The sequence below is a fragment of the Somniosus microcephalus genome, chromosome 4, assembly GCF_052327205.1.
Source record: "Somniosus microcephalus isolate GS21.2 chromosome 4, FLI_Smic_1.0, whole genome shotgun sequence".
Taxonomy (NCBI): Eukaryota; Metazoa; Chordata; class Chondrichthyes; order Squaliformes; family Somniosidae; genus Somniosus; species Somniosus microcephalus.
Genome location: NC_140990.1, coordinates 256610290 through 256632363, shown reverse-complemented (window position 1 = coordinate 256632363; position 22074 = coordinate 256610290). Strand labels below are relative to the sequence as shown.

The 22074-nt window shown below is 47.1% G+C and overlaps 1 protein-coding gene across 7 annotated transcripts in view; it reads left to right on the top strand.

The window, feature by feature from the left end:
* The window catches only part of kalrna (kalirin RhoGEF kinase a), a 1017450-nt gene that overhangs the window by 393035 nt on the left and 602341 nt on the right, over positions 1 to 22074 (top strand). The window lies entirely within an intron of this gene.

Below are 22074 nucleotides of genomic sequence, written 5' to 3'. Positions count from 1 at the left end.
TACATTGGGTTTTAACACTTATTAAAATTGGATGAAGTTTTCATTCCCCTTACGACTTTCGTTTTTAATTTATTCAATATTGATTGGAATTTTCATTAACCCATGAATGTCCACTTGGTAATTGAGTAGGCATTTCCCAGGAATGCTTCATTTATTAAAAAAGACTTATAGGATTGCGGTGAAGCTCAGTCAGGCAGTACCAGTACTGACAATAGGCTTGATTTGAGACCTGCACCTTTGCTGCACAGTGTATAGTTTCAGATTTCATTTAATTAATGTTTTTAAGTTTGTTCATCTTTATTGGAGTCCATTATTAAGGAAACAGTAACAGAGCATTTGGATAAACATAATTTAATAGGACAGAGTCAGCATGGTTTTACAAAGGGGAAGTCATGTTTGACAAATTTGCTCGAATTCTTTGAGGATGTAACATACAGGTTGGATAAAGGGGAACCAGTGGATGTAGTGTATTTGGACTTCCAAAAGGCATTTGACAAGGTTCCACACAAAAGATTACTGATCAAGATAAAAAATCACGGGATTGGGGGTAATATACTGGCATGGGTGGAAGATTGGCTATCTAACAGAAAACAAAGAGTTGGGATAAATGGTTCGTTCTCAGGCTGGCAATCAGTAACTAGTGGTGTTCCGCAGGGGTCAGTGCTGGGACCCCAACTCTTTAAAATCTATATTAACGATTTGGAGGAAGGGACCGAGTGCAACATATCCAAGTTTGCCGACGATACAAAGATAGGAGGGAAAGGAGTGAGTGAGGAGGACATAAAAAACCTGCAAAAGGACATAGACAGGCTAAGTGAGTGGGCAGAGATTTGGCAGGTGCAATATAATGTTGGAAAGTGTGAGGTTATGCACTTTGGCAGAAAAGATCAAAGAGCAAGTTATTATCTAAATGGAGAGAAACTGCAAAGTGCTACAGTACAAAGGGATCTGGGGGTCCTGGTGCATGAAACACAAAAAGTTAGTATGCAGGTGCAGCAGGTGATCAGGAAGGCCAATGGAATCTTGGCTTTTATTGCAAGGGGGATGGAGTATAAAAACAGGGAAGTCTTGCTGCAGTTATACAGGGTATTGGTGAGGCCACACCTGGAATACTGCGTGCAGTTTTGGTTTCCATATTTAAGAAAAGATATATTTGCTCTCGAGGCGGTTCAGAGAAGGTTCACTCGGTTGATTCCAGAGATGAGGGGGTTGACGTATGAGGAAAGGTTGAGTAGGTTGGGACTCTACTCATTGGAGTTCAGAAGAATGGGAGGCGATCTTATTGAAACATATAAGATTGTGAGGGGGCTTGATTGGGTGGATGCGGTGAGGATGTTTCCACTGATGGGTGAGACTAGAACTAGGGGGCATAATCTTAGAATAAGGGGCTGCCCTTTCCAAACTGAGATGAGGAGAAACTTCTTCACTCAGAGGGTAGTAAATCTATGGAATTTGCTACCCCAGAGAGCTGTGGAAGCTGCAACATTAAATAAATTTTAAATGGAGATACAGGTAGACTACCCTTTATCCGGACTTCCGAAAACCGAAACCCTCTAAAAACCGAAGGTTTTTTCGTTCAGCGTAAGTCGTGCGTACGAACGAAAAAACCTTCGGTTTTTAGAGGGTTCCGGTTTCGGAAGTTCGGATAAAGGGTAAGTCATGCGCACGACCCCCCGCCGACCCCCCCGCGGACCCCGCCGGCCCCGACAACCGCCGACCCCGCCAGCCCCGACAACCGCCGATCCCCCCCGCCGGCCCCGACAACCGCCGACCCCGCCAGCCCCGACAACCGCCGATCCCCCCCGCCGGCCCCGACAACCGCTGACCCCGCCAGCCCCGACAACCGCCGATCCCCCCCGCCGACCCCCCCGCGGACCCCGCCGGCCCCGACAACCGCCAGCCCCGACAACCGCCGACCCCCCCGGCCCCGACCCCCGCCGACCCCGACTGACTTACGCTGAGCGTCAGCGTAAGTCGTGCGCACGACCCCCCGCCGACCCCCCCGCGGACCCCCGCCGACCCACCTTCCGAAATCCGAAATTCTCCTTTATCCGAAACTCGGCTGGTCCCGAGGTTTTCGGATAAAGGATAGTCTACCTGTAGACATTTTCCTAGCAGATAAGGGAATTAGGGGTTACGGGGAGAGGGCAGGGAAGTGGACGTGAGTCTAGATTCAGATCAGCCATGATCCTATTGAATGGCGGAGCAGGCCCGAGGGGCCGTATGGCCTACTCCTGCTCCTATTTCTTATGTTCTTATGTTCTTATTTCAGGTGTGTGAAAGCTCCAATCTTTGTTTTGCTCTCTATAACATTTTTTAAAAGTCTGAATAAAAGGAGCTTATTCACTTTCTGGTTCCCTGTCTGTGAGAATTCGGCATTGTGATTGACTGCTTAGACAGCTTGTTGATGTCACAGCAGCTCGCGCTATGGATTTTCCACTAAACTGCACTGATCTCAATGGAACGTCGGAAATACCGAACTTCGCACCACAGAGATCTTTGTGGAAGGCTTTCTTTGAGGCCAGCGGCAAACGCCTTTGCTTCACCGCTGACCGCAAATTACAGGCCATTATGTTTCAAATGTGCCGCTATTGTGCAACATAGTGTATTAGATCATTACAACACTATGCCGTGTCACTTACTGTACTAGAGCAGTGCAATACCACACTGTGTGACAACATGCCATGCAAAGTACTAGATTAATATTGCACCATTTTCCTGTAACATGCTATTCTAAACTGCTGTGATTCCATGCAGCATGAAATGTTAATCACACAAAAAAATCTATTATTATAAAGTTGGTACTTATGGCATGCATTTCCTGTCTGTCGCATTACACTTTCTATGTCCCATTTAATTATAGACATATCTATTCTATTTCTATTATTCTTAAAAACAAAAGCAAATTCTTAGCTACTTTCTTCTACCTGATTACCAAATCTCATTCCACAGACCTCTCTCGCAGAAATGTTTTAAAAAAAAAATATTAATTACTTAATCCTAGATGCTTCTGATCTGGAATCGATTATGACAATCAATTTACAATTTGCAAAATTCCCGAACAAAAGATGCTTTAAAAGATCTGTGATGGGGTTGAATATCTGTGGGGGTTCTTCCACTCGTCTGCCTTAACTTTGCCGGAAGAACCATGGAAACCCAGGAAAAACAACATACATGGCATTTTCCAGGGTTTCCGTGGCTCTTTTGCCGAAGTTCCGGTGGGGAAGCGAGAGAAACCCTGTGGAAATTCACCCGCTGTGTATCCTGACCTTGTATTTATTAAACAATTGAACATCCCAGCCTTAAACACAAGAAAAAGAGAAAGAAGCCAATTTAACCTGTAACTGATTCCAATATTCATTTCAACAATTCAGAACAATTGCATCTTATGGCCATAAAGGGGCACATACTTACACTTTATCAGTAAAATGATACACTGTGTGTTATATGGTATAATATTCCTGTCCTTATAAAGCACTGCATCTTCCAAATTACCACGAGAAATGCCACAAAAGATTCTCTCACAAACAAATAAAAATGGTATGTCTAGTGTGTGTTTTTGTCACACTTCTTCCCTGCATTTTGGCATCATACTTCACACTTTCTTACACTGGAATCCCGCCCCAACCGCGGTTTTGCCATACGCGGATTTCACGTATACACGGTTTCCACTCTGCGACAATTTTTGTCAACCACGGCAGTGAAATTTGCGTATCTGCTGTTTTTAATTTAGGAATAAGTTAAAAAACATGATTTTTATGCTATTTATATGTTTTTTATATTCTTTTTTATTGTGTTTATACTGAATTTGCCAACTGCGGTTTTACTAACCACGGGGGTTTTCAGGGACGTATCCCCCGCGGTTGGGGAGGGATCCCTGTATACAGGTTTCTTGTAGCTGATTGGTTAAATTTTGTATCCCAATAACAGCAACAAATCACAATTTTACTATGAGCAGTGAGGAAAAACTATCAGCAATAAAGCAGAAATTGAAACAATTAAATCACCATTCAAACAAATTCAAAATTCTTTTGGTTGTCATTTTCCCACAGGTAACTGATATTTCTAAGAATGAAAGTGAGGTTTGTAACATAATGAAGATGTAAACGATCACGGGGTGGAATTTCTGCTGCTGATCTCCCCTAACCTCCTCCCAAAACTTCCGCAGGTCAGCAGAAACCCAGGAGAAATGGCACAAACCCCCATGGAAATTCCAGATGCACATTTGTGCCTTTGAGTAACTCCACTAACATTTTTACTTAGCGGCCTCTGCTCTCTGAGAAACCCAGGTTAGAATTGATATCCTTTTCAGAGCCATGTCAGCTACAGGGAGCTAAGGGCACTTGTTCCTGCAATTCCGAGGTTGCTACAGTCTGATTGTGTGAAGCATCTCCGAGCATGCAGCAGCACGATTAACTCAGTAGAAATTGAAGCACATCTTTCCTTAGGGTATAACAATCATTTTGAGCCTCTTGGTTTTTCTAAATGATCTTAAAATGAACTGGAGTTTGAACTTTTGTACAGTAAGATTTGACCTGAAAATTATTTTCAACTGCTTATTTTTTACTTCGGAGAGAGAGGTTGATTCAGAGATAGATAGGCAAAGGGAGACAAATGAATGGGAGTAATTACAGCATGTGCCTTTTTTGTTTATACTGAGAATTCAGAAGTAACCATTGCCCACATAATGATGTATTTATCTGGTTGCCGTCATAAGAAAGACATTGGGCCAGTAATTCCGGTCCCAACGCGTGAGTACGGACGGTGTACTCATGCGTGGGCCCGTTGGAAGTGCCGGATTTCAGCATGCACAGCGCATGCGCGGGAAACCGGCATTTCCTCCAAGGGGTTCAGAGGTCCAACGCGTGCGCGCAGGACTCTGCGCGCACGCGTTGAACTTCCTTCTTTTTGACAGGTTTGCCCGTGTGTAAGGGCCCCAACTATTTAGAAATGTAAAAAAGAGACGTAAGGACTTGATTCTTTAAGGTAAGTGGTCTATTATTTAAAATTATAACATTTTTTCCACAGCTTTATTGTTTTTAAGGACTTTACAGTAAGGTAAGTGTATTTTTAGATGCGATTTCTTAAAAAATTATTTTTTTCAAAAATTTGATTAATTGTTTAAAATAGTTTTTTAAAGTTATTTATAGTTCATTTAATTAGTGCGATGTTTTTAAAAATTTTATTTAAAGTTTAAGTGGTGTTTTGGGCGCCCGTGCTTTTCATGAGTTTGACAGTTCTTACTATCAAACTCATGAATGAAGTTTTCCCTCCCCTGATTGGCTGCCCAGTGCTCACCTGATCCCAGCCGGCACATCGCACTAACTACGCCGCTGGGTCAGGCAAGCACAGTGCGCCAACAGCTGAACCGGGCCAGTGACAGGAATTCCAAGCAGGCCCAGGCTTCAGCTGTCGGCGCGCCGGGTAAGTGCACATCGGGGGCTTGCACGCGCGGCAAGCCCCCGAACCTAATTTCTGGGCCATTATGGGGGAAAAATTCAGTTGGTAGTGCCATCTGTTAGCGCCTTAAGAGGGCGCTAAGTGGGGCGCAAACCAACTAGCGCCCGGGCGCAGCGATATCTGCGCCTCTCGCGAAATTGACCGGACATTTTGCGGCGGCGCTAAACAATACCGCCCGATCTCCTGCGCACGCAGATCTTGACATCATTCGAGAATGCAACGCCCTTGGGGCGCCCCGGACCGGAAATTGAGTGGCGCCCCCCTCCTTTCCGCCTGGCGCTACCAACGACAGGTTGACTGGAACGCATCCCAGTCGCTGTGGGGCTTGGGGGGCGCTATTTAAAGGGGGCCTCTTCCTGGCTTTTGTGTGGTAGCCATTGTTGCACCACTCGTTCTGAGAGAGAGAGAGAGAGAGATTTGGAGAGAGACAAAGAGAAAAAGAGAGACTTCTGCATTGAGTCAATGCTGTCTGAGGTAGTTTTGGCTTCTGACCATAACTTTGCAGGTACTTTGCTTTTTGACCTTTGATTGCCCAGATACTATGGGGGCTGCAATGGATGGGAATGTCGTCCTTCTCCATTACATTCGGAGGGAACAGAGACGCAGAGAGAGAGTGGCAATCATGGCCAGACAGAGGAGGGCCAACAGGAGACCTTACCCTCCCAGGGTTTTTCGCCAACAGTTCTCCTACATTAATATGTAGTGTTTGCGAAGGCTGCGATTCAGCAAGGAGGTGGTCACTGAGCTCTGCCACCTGCTTCAGCCAGATCTGCAGCCTCAACTGAGGAGCAGGACGTCTCTGTCAGTGGCAGTGAAGATAACAGTGGCTCTCAACTTTTATGCCACCGGCTCATTTCAATCAGCTACTGGGGACATCGCCAATATCTCCCAGTTTGCGGTGCATTGCTGCATCCATCAGGTAACAAATGCCCTTTTTAAAAGGAGACAAGAGTACATCTCTTTCCCCATGACCCCGGACAAGCAGCAAGAATGCGCAACGGGCTTTGCGATGATAGCGGGCTTCCCCATGGTGCAGGGCGCCATTGGCTGCACGCATATGGCTTTGCGGGCGCCGCAAGAGAGTGCCGAGGATTTCCGCAACCGAAAGGGCTTCCATTCCTTAAACGTCCAGTTGGTCTGTGACCACAGACAGCTGATACTCGCTGTCAGTGCCCACTTTCCAGGCAGCAGCCACGATGGCTTCATCCTGCACCAGACTTCTGTGGCAGACCTTTTCCAGGCACCGCATCACCCAGGAGGTTGGCTTCTCGGGGACAAGGGATATCCTCTGTGTACCTGGCTGATGACACCGCTCCGTTCGCCCAGCACCCCTGCTGAGCTACGATATAACGAGAGCCATCAAGCTACCAGGAACATCGTTGAGCACACAATCGGCGTGCTCAAGCAACGGTTCTGCTGTCTGTACCATTCTGGAGGAGCCCTGCAGTACTCGCCTGAGCGAGTCTCCCACTTCGTTGTTGTGTGCTGCATGCTGCATAACCTTGCAATCCTCAGGACCCAGCCAATGCCACCAGGCATTGGAGAACCAGCAGAGGAGGAGGAGGAGGAAGATGAGGAGGATGATCATCAGCAGCACCAAGGCAGGAGGGAGGCACAAAGTGGAAGGGCCGTCCGTCAAAGGCTCATAGCAAGTCACCTCTAGGCCTCCTCTGAGGGAATGGCTTCTGCCATTCAAACAACCTGAATGAATCCATCCCGCAACCCTTAAGCCGGTCAAGGCAACAATGAGTGCAAAGACCAAACATGTACACTTTGAATACAGACACTTCTTTATTTCACAAACTCTGTGTGTCTCATTTCCGCATGACAAAGTAATAGAAAGAAACACAAAAAAAAGCAGTCATTCACATAACTGGCTCTCACAACCTGGAGACAATGTCCAAAACAGTAACAAAAATTTGACCACGAACCTCGGCCTTCAATAAAACAATGAAAAACATTTTGCCACACCTACTTTTTGCCCTTCGAGGGTGATCTGCTTCCCTTGCGAAATTCCCCCCTTCCCACCCTGCAGCTCCTCTGTAATGGGACCCCAGTGGCTGGAGCAAGGCTGGGGGAAGGCTGCTGAGTGTCAGAAACTGAGACTGCAGATGCCCTTGAGGGACGGCCTGGACCAGCTCTGGGCCTGGAGGGCCCAGCTGCTGACTGCACCAACTCTGCATGGGTGGCAGCAGTCTGTCCTACAGGTGGTGGCAACTGCAGTGGAGAAGTGCCAGTGGTGGCAGCAGGAATGCTGTCATCTTGAGAGAGGACAGCAACTCCCTGCTCGACCGACACACTGACACTCCCACGGGGCAGCACTTCAGCATCCGGAGCAATCTGATGGAGCACAGATTGCTGGCCTGCTGCGGCGCAGTGAGAGCCTCGGGGAAATGTGCCCGATCCAGCGAGGGTGGCAGCAGTCAGTGCTCGCGTGGCCTCAATCTGCGTCTGCGTGGCAGCCGCCTGTGCTACAGCGAAGTGCTCCACACTCCTTGCCAGTGATTCAATGGATTCGGGCAACCTTGCCACTGCAGTGTGCCTTTGCTCCGCCTGGGCGCTCCTCATCTGCGTCCAGTGCAGCAGGACTCGAGGCCATACTCTCCCTCCGGGGAGAAGGCCCCCGAGCTTCCCTACCCCCATCGCGTTGCTGCAGCCCGCTGGGTCCTGGAGCTTCACCCTCATCAGACCATTCCCCCCTGCTCCCCTCCAGGGAAGGCGTGTCCCCAGTATGGGCATGGGCTGCCTCGGTAAACGGTGGCGCTGATGGTCCAGCTTCCTCTTCCTCCTCGCCTTCAGCTTCACTCTCACTGGCAGCTTGAGGGCCCGTCTCCTCACCTGGTGAATCACCATCTGAAAGCAGGGAGACACAAGAGTGGCTTAAGCGTGAGGACAGGGTGGCAGCAAGGGAGGCATGAGTGCAGCGAATTAGTGATTTGGATTGAAAGTGTCAAAGGTTGCTGTTGTGAGGAACAAGTGGAAGGAGAGAGGACAAAAAGGTGATGACCTTACCATTGCTGTCCAGAATGGGGTCGGTGTCTCCAGTGGCGACGGGACCAATCACCCGGCTTGCCACAATCCTGTGGACGCGCTCCTCAAGATCGCTGAGGGGTTGAAGCTGAGGCTGCCCTCCACCCATCCGTTGCTGCTGTCTCTTATTATGAGACAGCTTGGCCTGTCAGGAAAAGGACGGCGTCTGAATAAATACACAGCCATGGTCTTGCCTGATGTGCTTCCCATAGTTGAATAGCCCTTACTGTATGCAGCCATGGTCTTGCTTGATGTGCCTCCCATAGTTGAATAGCCCTTACTGTATGCAGCCATGGTCTTGCTTGATGTGCCTCCCATAGTTGAATAGCCCTTACTGTACGCAAAGTGTGGAATGTGCATGTGTGTTTGATGAAAGGGCCATAGGTGTTGGATGAGTGTTGGGCATTGGGGCTTTCAAGACCCTCTGGCCATAAAGTGAGGTTGAGATGGAGGGATGAAGAGGTTTTGAAAAAAAGGCACTCACCCTGACGACCCGAGTGAGGTCGTTGAACTTTTTCCTACATTGGAGATGGGTCCTAGGCACCACGCTGCTTGAGGTGACTCTCTGTACTCGCGTGGCAAAGGCCTCCTGCCACTCTCTGGGTACAGAATGGATCTTCTGCGCTCCACCCAGTGAACCAGAGCCTCCAAGGCCCGCTCGCAGAAGCGCTGTGCTCGCTCCCTAGCCCTTTCCATAGTGTCTGGCTGCTAGATTTAGCCACAGGTCTGCCCAGGCCGAGATTTAAGGCTCCAGTGAGCAGGGTGTGGCTGCAGAGCAAGATCAACCCTCCCCTTTAAGAACTGGCCGGTGCCAGTGTGTCTGTGTTCAATCGCTAACTGGCAGCACCTGCGCTGCGCCCGCCCTCTGATGGAGCGCCTCGCTCCTCGGCCTTAGCGCCTTGAGAGGTGTGCAGCGCCTGATTTAACGCTCCAATCACCTCCAGGGGCGATAAACGACAAGCTTGCTGTCGGAGGCGATAATTAGCGCCAGGCGCTAAACTTTGCGCACCGCCAGTAATGGCGCCCCATATGGGGCGATACCGAATTTTTCCCCCTAATTATTTACTGTCTCTGAACAGAACTGTTACAAACTTCTTTACAAATTCTTTCACGCCAGATGTACATCCTTCCCTCACTTCGACAACTCAACACCCCACAACTACCCCAGTTTAACCTCTCAATGTTAGTTTGGCTCAGTGTTGGCGCTCTCAACTCTTAGTCGGAAAGCTGTGTGTTCAAGCCTCAGTCCTAGGACTTTACCACATAATCTAAGCTGACATTTTGATGCATTTTTACCAGGATCTTTTAAGCTAACCTGAATGGGAAGTCAAGGCCATTATTTAATGTCTTGTCACAAAAAAATGGCACCTCTGAAAATGTAACACTGACATGGGACTACCGATGGGAGCTAAATAGGCAATACTGACGTGGGACTACCGATGGGAGCTAAATAGGCAATACTGACATGGGACTACCGATGGGAGCTAAATAGGCAACACTGACATGGGACTACCGATGGGAGCTAAATAGGCAATACTGACGTGGGACTACCGATGGGAGCTAAATAGGCAACACTGACATGGGACTACCGATGGGAGCTAAATAGGCAATACTGACATGGGACTACCGATGGGAGCTAAATAGGCAACACTGACATGGGACTACCGATGGGAGCTAAATAGGCAACACTGACATGGGACTACCGATGGGAACTAAATAGGCAACACTGACATGGAACTACCGATGGGAGCTAAATAGGCAACACTGACGTGGGACTACCGATGGGAGCTAAATAGGCAATACTGACATGGGACTACCGATGGGAACTAAATAGGCAACACTGACGTGGGACTACCGATGGGAGCTAAATAGGCAACACTGACATGGGACTACCGATGGGAACTAAATAGGCAATACTGACATGGGACTACCGATGGGAGCTAAATAGGCAATACTGACATGGGACTACCGATGGGAGCTAAATAGGCAACACTGACATGGGACTACCGATGGGAGCTAAATAGGCAATACTGACATGGGACTACCGATGGGAGATAAATAGGCAACACTGACATGGGACTACCGATGGGAGCTAAATAGGCAATACTGACATGGGACTACCGATGGGAGCTAAATAGGCAACACTGACATGGGACTACCGATGGGAACTAAATAGGCAATACTGACGTGGGACTACCGATGGGAGCTAAATAGGCAATACTGACATGGGACTACCGATGGGAGCTAAATAGGCAACACTGACCTGGGACTACCGATGGGAGATAAACAGGCAACACTGACCTGGGACTACTGATGGGAGCTGAATAGGCAACACTGACGTGGGACTACCGATGGGAACTAAATAGGCAACACTGACGTGGGACTACCGATGGGAGCTAAATAGGCAATACTGACATGGGACTACCGATGGGAACTAAATAGGCAACACTGACGTGGGACTACCGATGGGAGCTAAATAGGCAATACTGACGTGGGACTACCGATGGGAGCTAAATAGGCAACACTGACATGGGACTACCGATGGGAACTAAATAGGCAATACTGACCTGGGACTACCGATGGGAGATAAACAGGCAACACTGACCTGGGACTACTGATGGGAGCTAAATAGGCAACACTGACGTGGGACTACCGATGGGAACTAAATAGGCAACACTGACATGGGACTACCGATGGGAGCTAAATAGGCAATACTGACGTGGGACTACCGATGGGAGCTAAATAGGCAATACTGACATGGGACTACCGATGGGAGCTAAATAGGCAACACTGACATGGGACTACCGATGGGAGCTAAATAGGCAACACTGACATGGGACTACCGATGGGAGCTAAATAGGCAATACTGACGTGGGACTACCGATGGGAGCTAAATAGGCAATACTGACATGGGACTACCGATGGGAGCTAAATAGGCAACACTGACATGGGACTACCGATGGGCGCTAAATAGGCAATACTGACATGGGACTACCGATGGGAGATAAATAGGCAACACTGACATGGGACTACCGATGGGAGCTAAATAGGCAATACTGACATGGGACTACCGATGGGAGCTAAATAGGCAACACTGACATGGGACTACCGATGGGAACTAAATAGGCAATACTGACATGGGACTACCGATGGGAGCTAAATAGGCAACACTGACATGGGACTACCGATGGGAACTAAATAGTCAACACTGACATGGGACTACCGATGGGAGCTAAATAGGCAATACTGACATGGGACTACCGATGGGAACTAAATAGGCAACACTGACATGGGACTACCGATGGGAGCTAAATAGGCAACACTGACATGGGACTACCGATGGGAACTAAATAGGCAATACTGACATGGGACTACCGATGGGAGCTAAATAGGCAACACTGACATGGGACTACCGATGGGAGCTAAATAGGCAATACTGACATGGGACTACCGATGGGAGCTAAATAGGCAACACTGACATGGGACTACCGATGGGAACTAAATAGGCAACACTGACATGGGACTACCGATGGGAGCTAAATAGGCAACACTGACGTGGGACTACCGATGGGAGCTAAATAGGCAACACTGACATGGGACTACCGATGGGAGCTAAATAGGCAACACTGACATGGGACTACCGATGGGAGCTATATAGGCAATACTGACGTGGGACTACCGATGGGAGCTAAATAGGCAATACTGACGTGGGACTACCGATGGGAGCTAAATAGGCAATACTGACATGGAACTACCGATGGGAGCTAAATAGGCAACACTGACATGGGACTACCGATGGGAGCTAAATAGGCAATACTGACATGGGACTACCGATGGGAGCTAAATAGGCAACACTGACGTGGGACTACCGATGGGAACTAAATAGGCAATACTGACATGGGACGACCGATGGGAGCTGAATAGGCAACACTGACGTGGGACTACCGATGGGAGCTAAATAGGCAATACTGACGTGGGACTACCGATGGGAGCTAAATAGGCAATACTGACATGGGACTACCGATGGGAGCTAAATAGGCAATACTGACATGGGACTACCGATGGGAGCTAAATAGGCAACACTGACATGGGACTACCGATGGGAGCTAAATAGGCAATACTGACATGGGACTACCGATGGGAGCTAAATAGGCAACACTGACATGGGACTACCGATGGGAGCTAAATAGGCAACACTGACATGGGACTACCGATGGGAGCTAAATAGGCAACACTGACGTGGGACTACCGATGGGAGCTAAATAGGCAACACTGACGTGGGACTACCGATGGGAGCTAAATAGGCAATACTGACATGGGACTACCGATGGGAACTAAATAGGCAACACTGACGTGGGACTACCGATGGGAGCTAAATAGGCAATACTGACATGGGACTACCGATGGGAGCTAAATAGGCAACACTGACATGAGACTACCGATGGGAGCTAAATAGGCAATACTGACATGGGACTACCGATGGGAGCTAAATAGGCAATACTGACATGGGACTACCGATGGGAGCTAAATAGGCAATACTGACATGGGACTACCGATGGGAGCTAAATAGGCAACACTGACGTGGGACTACCGATGGGAGCTAAATAGGCAACATTGACATGGGACTACGGATGGGAGCTAAATAGGCAATACTGACATGGGACTACCGATGGGAGCTAAATAGGCAATACTGACATGGGACTACCGATGGGAGATAAATAGGCAATACTGACATGGGACTACCGATGGGAGCTAAATAGGCAACACTGACATGGGACTACCGATGGGAGATAAATAGGCAATACTGACATGGGACTACCGATGGGAACTAAATAGGCAATACTGACATGGGACTACCGATGGGAGCTAAATAGGCAACATTGACATGGGACTACCGATGGGAACTAAATAGGCAACACTGACATGGGACTACTGATGGGAGCTAAATAGGCAATACTGACATGGGACTACCGATGGGAACTAAATAGGCAATACTGACATGGGACTACCGATGGGAGCTAAATAGGCAACACTGACATGGGACTACCGATGGGAGCTAAATAGGCAACACTGACATGGGACTACCGATGGGAACTAAATAGGCAATACTGACATGGGACTGCCAATGGGAGCTAAATAGGCAATACTGACATGGGACTACCGATGGGAGCTAAATAGGCAATACTGACGTGGGACTACCGATTGGAACTAAATAGGCAATACTGACATGGGACTACCGATGGGAGCTAAATAGGCAATACTGACATGGGACTACCGATGGGAGCTAAATAGGCAATACTGACGTGGGACTACCGATTGGAACTAAATAGGCAATACTGACATGGGACTACCGATGGGAGCTAAATAGGCAACACTGACGTGGGACTACCGATGGGAGCTAAATAGGCAACACTGACATGGGACTACCGATGGGAACTAAATAGGCAATACTGACGTGGGACTACCGATTGGAACTAAATAGGCAATACTGACATGGGACTACCGATGGGAGCTAAATAGGCAATACTGACGTGGGACTACCGATTGGAACTAAATAGGCAATACTGACATGGGACTACCGATGGGAGCTAAATAGGCAATACTGACGTGGGACTACCGATTGGAACTAAATAGGCAATACTGACATGGGACTACCGATGGGAGCTAAATAGGCAATACTGACGTGGGACTACCGATGGGAGCTAAATAGGCAACACTGACGTGGGACTACCGATGGGAGATAAACAGGCAATACTGACGGACTACCGATGGGAGCTAAATAGGCAACACTGACGTGGGACTACCGATGGGAGATAAATAGGCAATACTGACATGGGACTACCGATGGGAGCTAAATAGGCAATACTGACATGGGACTACCGATGGGAGCTAAATAGGCAACACTGACGTGGGACTACCGATGGGAGCTAAATAGGCAACACTGACGTGGGACTACCGATGGGAGCTAAATAGGCAATACTGACATGGGACCACCGATGGGAGCTAAATAGGCAATACTGACATGGGACTACCGATGGGAGCTAAATAGGCAACACTGACGTGGGACTACCGATGGGAGCTAAATAGGCAATACTGACATGGGACTACCGATGGGAGCTAAATAGGCAACACTGACATGGGACTACCGATGGGAGCTAAATAGGCAACACTGACATGGGACTACCGATGGGAGCTAAATAGGCAATACTGACGTGGGACTACCGATGGGAGCTAAATAGGCAACACTGACTTGGGACTACCGATGGGAGCTAAATAGGCAACACTGACTTGGGACTACCGATGGGAGCTAAATAGGCAACACTGACGTGGGACTACCGATGGGAACTAAATAGGCAACACTGACATGGGACTACCGATGGGAGCTAAATAGGCAACACTGACGTGGGACTACCGATGGGAGCTAAATAGGCAACACTGACTTGGGACTACCGATGGGAGCTAAATAGGCAACACTGACATGGGACTACCGATGGGAGCTAAATAGGCAATACTGACATGGGACTACCGATGGGAGCTAAATAGGCAATACTGACATGGGACTACCGATGGGAGCTAAATAGGCAATACTGACATGGGACTACCGATGGGAGCTAAATAGGCAATACTGACATGGGACTACCGATGGGAGCTAAATAGGCAACACTGACATGGGACTACCGATGGGAGCTAAATAGGCAACACTGACATGGGACTACCGATGGGAGCTAAATAGGCAATACTGACATGGGACTACCGATGGGAGCTAAATAGGCAATACTGACGTGGGACTACCGATGGGAGCTAAATAGGCAATACTGACGTGGGACTACCGATGGGAGCTAAATAGGCAACACTGACGTGGGACTACCGATGGGAGCTAAATAGGCAACACTGACATGGGACTACCGATGGGAGCTAAATAGGCAACACTGACATGGGACTACCGATGGGAGCTAAATAGGCAATACTGACATGGGACTACCGATGGGAACTAAATAGGCAATACTGACGTGGGACTACCGATGGGAACTAAATAGGCAACACTGACATGGGACTACCGATGGGAGCTAAATAGGCAACACTGACATGGGACTACCGATGGGAGCTAAATAGGCAATACTGACGTGGGACTACCGATGGGAACTAAATAGGCAATACTGACATGGGACTACTGATGGGAGATAAACAGGCTGATCTTCAAAAGTTCACCTGAGGGGAATCCCGCTCTACCATTTTACTGTTCAGATTTTCACCCAAGCATCAGATCCTGCCCTCTGTGTTTAAATTGTGGGTGTCTGTGTAGTTACAACTGCAGCCTACCTATGCCCACTTAAAACAGCACCAAGCTTCAGGAACATGGGGCTGGGTGGAATAAAGAATTGATTCCTATTATTTCAAAATACATTGTTAAACTTCCATAAAAAATTAAATGTTCATTAATTTGCTTTTTCTTAAATAAGCATATGACTCCTTTCAGATTTTAATGCATATTTAGTTCCTAACCTTTTTGGCAGGTCATCATGACAATGCACTTGTCTGCTCTGTTGACTATTAGCATTCTTAAATGCCTACTGACCAATAACTATGTTCAAGAACAATCATTTTATTTACTGGTGGCCTAAAAGCTAGTTACCTTATTCCCATTTAAAGTTACAGGTTGAGCTCTCTGCCTACCACAATAGACTTTCTTTCACAGGATATTACACATCCTCACACTGTTCTGTACCCTCCAGTTCTGTAGTTCCAGGCCTGGACTAACCTACTTTCATAACTGTAGGTCTTGGGTACGTGGACTATCCTCTGCAGACTGAGGATATGAGGACTCGCTAGGTTGTCAGAGTCTCCTCTCAGCTGCTCTTCCTCTCCAGCTGTATTTAGTGTTCTTTTGCTGTTCTCAGCTGTTCTCCTCTCTCGCCACTCTCAGGTTCCTCTCCCTCTCCTGGCTGATCTCTGGGTTTTTCTCCCTATCCAGTCTTTTCTATGGGTTCTTTTTTGTTTATGTGTGCTCTCTCACCCTCTTACAACTTCAGGCCCACTCTCCTTCCCAATCTCTCACTCTGAATCTCAGCAGCTCCTTCATGCTAGCTTGTGTCTCAGGTCCTCTGGTTGTATCTAATTTTCCCTGCTTTCGACTCTCCTGTTCTAACTCACTCTTGCACTCTCTTGGTTAATTCATTATCCTAACTCACTTCTGTACTTAATTACTTTTCTGCAGTTGTGCTCCCAGCCTTCCACTTTTGCCCAGTCCTCTGTACTCACTGCTGCCTATCACAGTTGTCCTTTCCCAGGCTTATTTTTCCATCACTTATTCTTCCCACTCTGAGCCTTTTCCTGCCTCGCAACATTCCCTTGCTTTCCTTCAATACTCCTGTGTGAAACATCACTGCCCTGTTCATGCACAACCAGCTGGCTTCGAGTGTTTTGTTTATACCCCCAAAACTTGCCCCCATTTGTGCTGCTCCCACACCCTGACTACAAACAGCTTTTGATAAACTCAAGGCAGCTGCTGCAGCTGTCAGACATTGCTGTGCTCAGCTTTTTCTGTAGAGAGGTTCCTCCAAAAAGTTTGCTCCCAATTCCAGAACATCCCCAAGTTAGATGCACATGAATAGCCACATATTTTTGAGAACCCCTACATACGGACCTGACAGCTTATCCTCATCACCCCAACCTTATCTGAGCCAACCTGCTCTGGTTTTCAAAGACACTGTTACAAGTAGTCAGATAGTTAAAACTAAATTCCTACCCATTCATTGTCAGTGGTATTCCTTGTTTATATTCCTGCTGCAAACAGTTGTGCTACACTTTAGTCATAGTAGTCTGGGATTGAGGGCTGTATTTAAGCACTGACCCAGAGATCTTGGGGAGTGGGCATGTATGTAACTCAGAGAAAATTGATGCAGGGGAAAGTTCTAAATCATTCTATATGTCATTTTTTGTTGCTCGATTGAAAATAAAAGAAAACAGGTTGCTTTTTTAAATTCATTCTTGGGATGTGGGCATTGCTGGCAAGGCTGGCATTTATTGCCATTCCCAGTTGCCCTGAGAAGGTGGTGATGGTGGGCTGCCTTCTTGAACTGCATTGTAGTGGTTCTGATGGAACCGAATAGCTTTTTAGGCCACTTCAGAGTCAACCACCTTGGTTCGATATTGGAATCACATATAGGCCAGACTGGGTAAGGACAGCAGGTTTCCTTCCCTAAAGGACATTAGTGAACCAGTTGGCTTTTTATGACAATCCAATAGCTTCATGGTCATTTTTTACTTTTACTTTTTTACCACCTTCTTATTTCCAGATTTTTTAGCCAATTTCAAATTCTCAGGATTATTAATCCAGATTTATGGATTATTAGTCCAGCAACCTAACCAATGCACTACCATACTCGGTGTTAGTAATGCTGTAATTTGTGGATGACATTACTGGGGTTTATTGCGTGTGGTTAATATATAATTTGTACTGCTGGGAACCACTTGGAGGCGTGTGCTCACCAGTGACTCAATCTGGTGTCCCTGGATTCAATGATGTTAGGCACTAGATTAAAATGTCATTGAGTTTCAGTTCCATTTTCAAATATTTTTGCCCTGACTCTCCTCCATGACACTGTTAAACAAGGGTAGACATAGGTCCTCAAAGAATTTCCATCACATTATTTGATCCTCAGCAATAAATGCATTTTCTATATTTCTCTTTAACATTGTACATTCTCTTTAACATTGAGAATTGAAAATCAACAACAAAACCAATCATTTTGTTTCACTTTTCCTGCCAAGGGCTGAAGCCCCAATTTCCCATGGTTTTGCTGGTGGTGCAAAGTATTCAGTTTTTTGATTTGTAATTATTTGGGGGGTTGAAAGACTGAGCTACAGGCATTTGCAAGTCCCAATTAAATGGTATATTTACAGAAATGTGATCCAATGTTGAATTTCATGACTTAGGGTGAAGGTTCACCCCAACTGGCACTTTACCAGGGTAAGGAAGACATTGTAGTGTTGGAAAGGGAGTGTGTTCTCTTGAGGAGACAAGGACAGAATCCATTTGGTTAGAGTTGAGGAGCAAAAAGGATATGATCACGCTATTGGGGGTATTCTACAGACCTCCAAATAGTGAGAGGGAGGTAGAGGAACAAAGCTGCAGGGAAATCGCAGAGATATGCAAGAGCTATAGAGTGGTGATATTGGGGGACTTTAATTACCCAAATATCGAGGAGAGGAGCAAGGAAAAATCTAGAGTGGAACTTCTAAACTGGAATAGGGCTAACTTCAATGGGATGCGAAAGGATCTAGCCAGGGTAAAATGACTGACAGGAAAAACTGTAACGGAACAATGTGTGATCTTTAAGGTGGAGATGTTCCAAGTACAGGCTAGGTATGTTCCAACAAGAGGGAAGGGTAAGGGAACCAAAGCAGGGGCTCCTTGGATGATGAGGGAGATAGAGAAGATGATGAAACAAAAAAAAGAGGGTGTATGATAAATGTCGGGTGAATTCTTCAAGAGAGAACCAGACCAAATACAATAAGTTGAGAGGGAAAGTGAAGATGAAAATAAGATTGACAAAGAGAGAATATGAGAGTAGAATGGTGGTTAATATAAAAGGGAACCCAAAAATCTTCTACCGGCATGTAAACAGTAAGTGTGTAGTAAGAGGCGGGGTGGGGCCTATTAGGGACAAAGAAAGTGGTATATGTTTAGAAGTGCAGGGCAAGGCTAGAATACTCAATGAGTACTTTGTATCAGTGTTTCCTAAGGAGGTGGATGCTGACAAAATATCAGTAGAAGTGGAAAAGGTACAAGCAATGGAAGGGGTGAAAATTGATAGACAGGATGTACTGGAAAGGCTGGGTATGCTTAGAGTGGATAAGTCACCTGGTTCAGATGGCTTGCATCCCAGGTTGCTAAGGGAATTGGGGGAGGAGATAGCAGAAGGGCTTGCCATCATTTTCCAATCTTCCCTAGATGCGGGGGAGGAGCCTGAGGATTGGAAAGTGACAAATGTGACACTGTTGTTCAAGAAAGGATGTAAGGACAATGTAGTGTATGTATCCGTCTACCTTTAAGAAAACCATTGTATGTAACCGTTCACCTTTAAGAGAACTATTTTAGGTGTGGCACTACTTTGTTGGCTTCTGTATACTGTAATACCGACGGTGACCACACCGGTATATAAGTGCTGTGTCAGGATTTATTTGGCAGATTCGCCCTGACCTTCGAATAGTAAAGTCCTGTTTTAAGTTACTCTGGTAGTCTGTGTATTAATTAACTAAACAACCCACAGACTTTACAGACGATCCTAGTAACTACAGGCTGGTCAGTTTAACATCAGTGGTGGGTAAAGTTTTAGAAACAATAATCAAGGAAAAAATTAACAGGCACTTGGAGAAGTTTAAGCTAATTAAGGAGAGCCAACACAGATTTGTAAAAGGCAGATCATATCATGTTTGACGAATCTAATTGAATTTTTTGATGAAGTAACAGGGAGGATTGATGAAGGGAATGCAATGGATGTTGTCTACATGGATTTTAGGAAGGCGTTTGACAAAGTACCACATAGAAGGCTGGTTAACAAAATTGAGGCTCATGGAATAGGTGGATCAGTGGCAGCTTGGATAAGGAATTGGCTTAAGGACAGAAAACAGCGAGTTGTGGTAAATGGCTGTTTTTCAGACTGGAGGATGGTAGACAGTGGTGTTCCCCAAGGGTCAGTGCTGGGGCCACTGCTTTTTTTGATATATATAAATAACCTGGATATTGGAATACAGAGTAGAATTTCTAAATTTGCCGATGACACTAAACTTGGGGGGGTGGCAAACAGTGATGATGATACCAATTGACTGCAACAGGACATAGAAAGGCTAGCAGAATGGGCAGACAAGTGACAGATGGAATTTAATACAGAGAAGTGTGAGGTGATGCATTTTGGCAGAAGGAACAGGGAGAGGCAATATACACTTAATGGCACAAGTTTAAAGAGTGTGCAAGGACAGAGGGACCTGGGAGATAATGTGCATAGGTCCCTGAAGGTGGTGGGACATATTGAGAGAGTGGTTAGCAAAGCATATGGGATCTTAGGCTTCATAAATAGAGGTATTGAGTACAAAAGTAGAGTAGTTATGCTGAACCTTTATAAAGCACTGTTTAGGCCACAACTGGAGTATTGCATCCAGTTCTGGTCACCACACTTTAGGAAGGATGTGAAGGCACTTGAGAGGGTGCAGAGGAGATTTACCAGAATGGTTCCGGGGATGGGGGATCTTAGCTACAAGGCTGGAGTAGCTATTCTACTCTCATATTCTCTCTTTGCCAATCTTATTTTCATCTTCACATCTGACAGGTTGGAGAAGCTGGATTTGTTTTCATTAGAGCAAAGGAGGTTGAGGGGTGATTTGATAGAGGTGTACAAGATTATGACGGGTTTGGATAGGCTAGACGGGGAAAGGCTGTTCCCACTAGTTGATGGTACAAGGACTAGGGGACACAGATTTAAGGTTTTGAGCAAGAAATATAGGGGGGGTGTGAGGGAAAACTTTTTTTACGCAGTGAGTGGTGAGGACCTGAAACTCGCTGCCGACAGAAGTGGTGGAAGCGGAGACAGTCAGTGTTTTCAAGGGGAGACTGGATGAGGGAAATAAACTTGCAGGGCTACGGGGATAGAGCGGGGGAATGGGACTGACTGGATTGCTCTGCAGAGAGCTGGCATGGACTCGATGGGCCGAATGGCCTCCTTCTGTGCCGTTATGACTCTATGACTAATGTAGATAGGTAGATGACGGGTAATTGGGCCTAGGTGTTTTGGAGTATATCTCAAAACAAGGTTGTTGTTGTTTCATTGAATGGTGAAAATCTAACTTTTTTGTCTGTGAACATTTCTCTCTTTGTGCATTGAATATCTTACGTACTTTTACTTCTATATAAACCTCTACTTTGCTAAGACACACTGGGAAAAATTCTCTAGAGACGCCGCTAACATCGCCTGGGCGCTAAAATTTAGCAGCCAGTGAAAAATAGCGCAAACAATCGTTAACTTCAGTTTTAGCGCCCCAAGAGGGAGGTGGAGCGCTAATTCAAGTGCTCCACTTCCTTCTTAGAGCGCTAACCCTGAATGTCGGGGCGGTGCGTTCTGCAGCGCTACGCACTGGGCCACGTAGCACTGCCACATGGAAGGGGAGGGGCCAAGCCCACACCTCTGCAGGGCCTGACCTGGACCACCGGGGAGCGGGGTGCTGTGCCAGCAGCCCGGCACTCAAGAGGAGTGCCGGGCTGCCAGATCGCGGCACGGACCTCGCATGCAAAGATGCAACAGGCCGCGACAAGTAAGTCAGCCGATTTTTTTTCCCCTGCCCGCCACCTCCCCTTTACTTAGCACCCCGCGAGCCTCCTACCACTCCATTCCTGCCCCCTGAATCGGTCGCTGTCATCACCTGCCGCAGATCCAGGGGGCGCGGGCCAATTTTGCAGGTGGGGCGAAAACGGGGCGCTGAGCACAGTGATGACGTTGTCATCGCCTGCGCAGTGGAGTGGGGCGCTACCGGTTACCGCCGCCGCTGAACACCCACTGAATTTAGCGGGAGTTGTTAGCGGTGCCACGC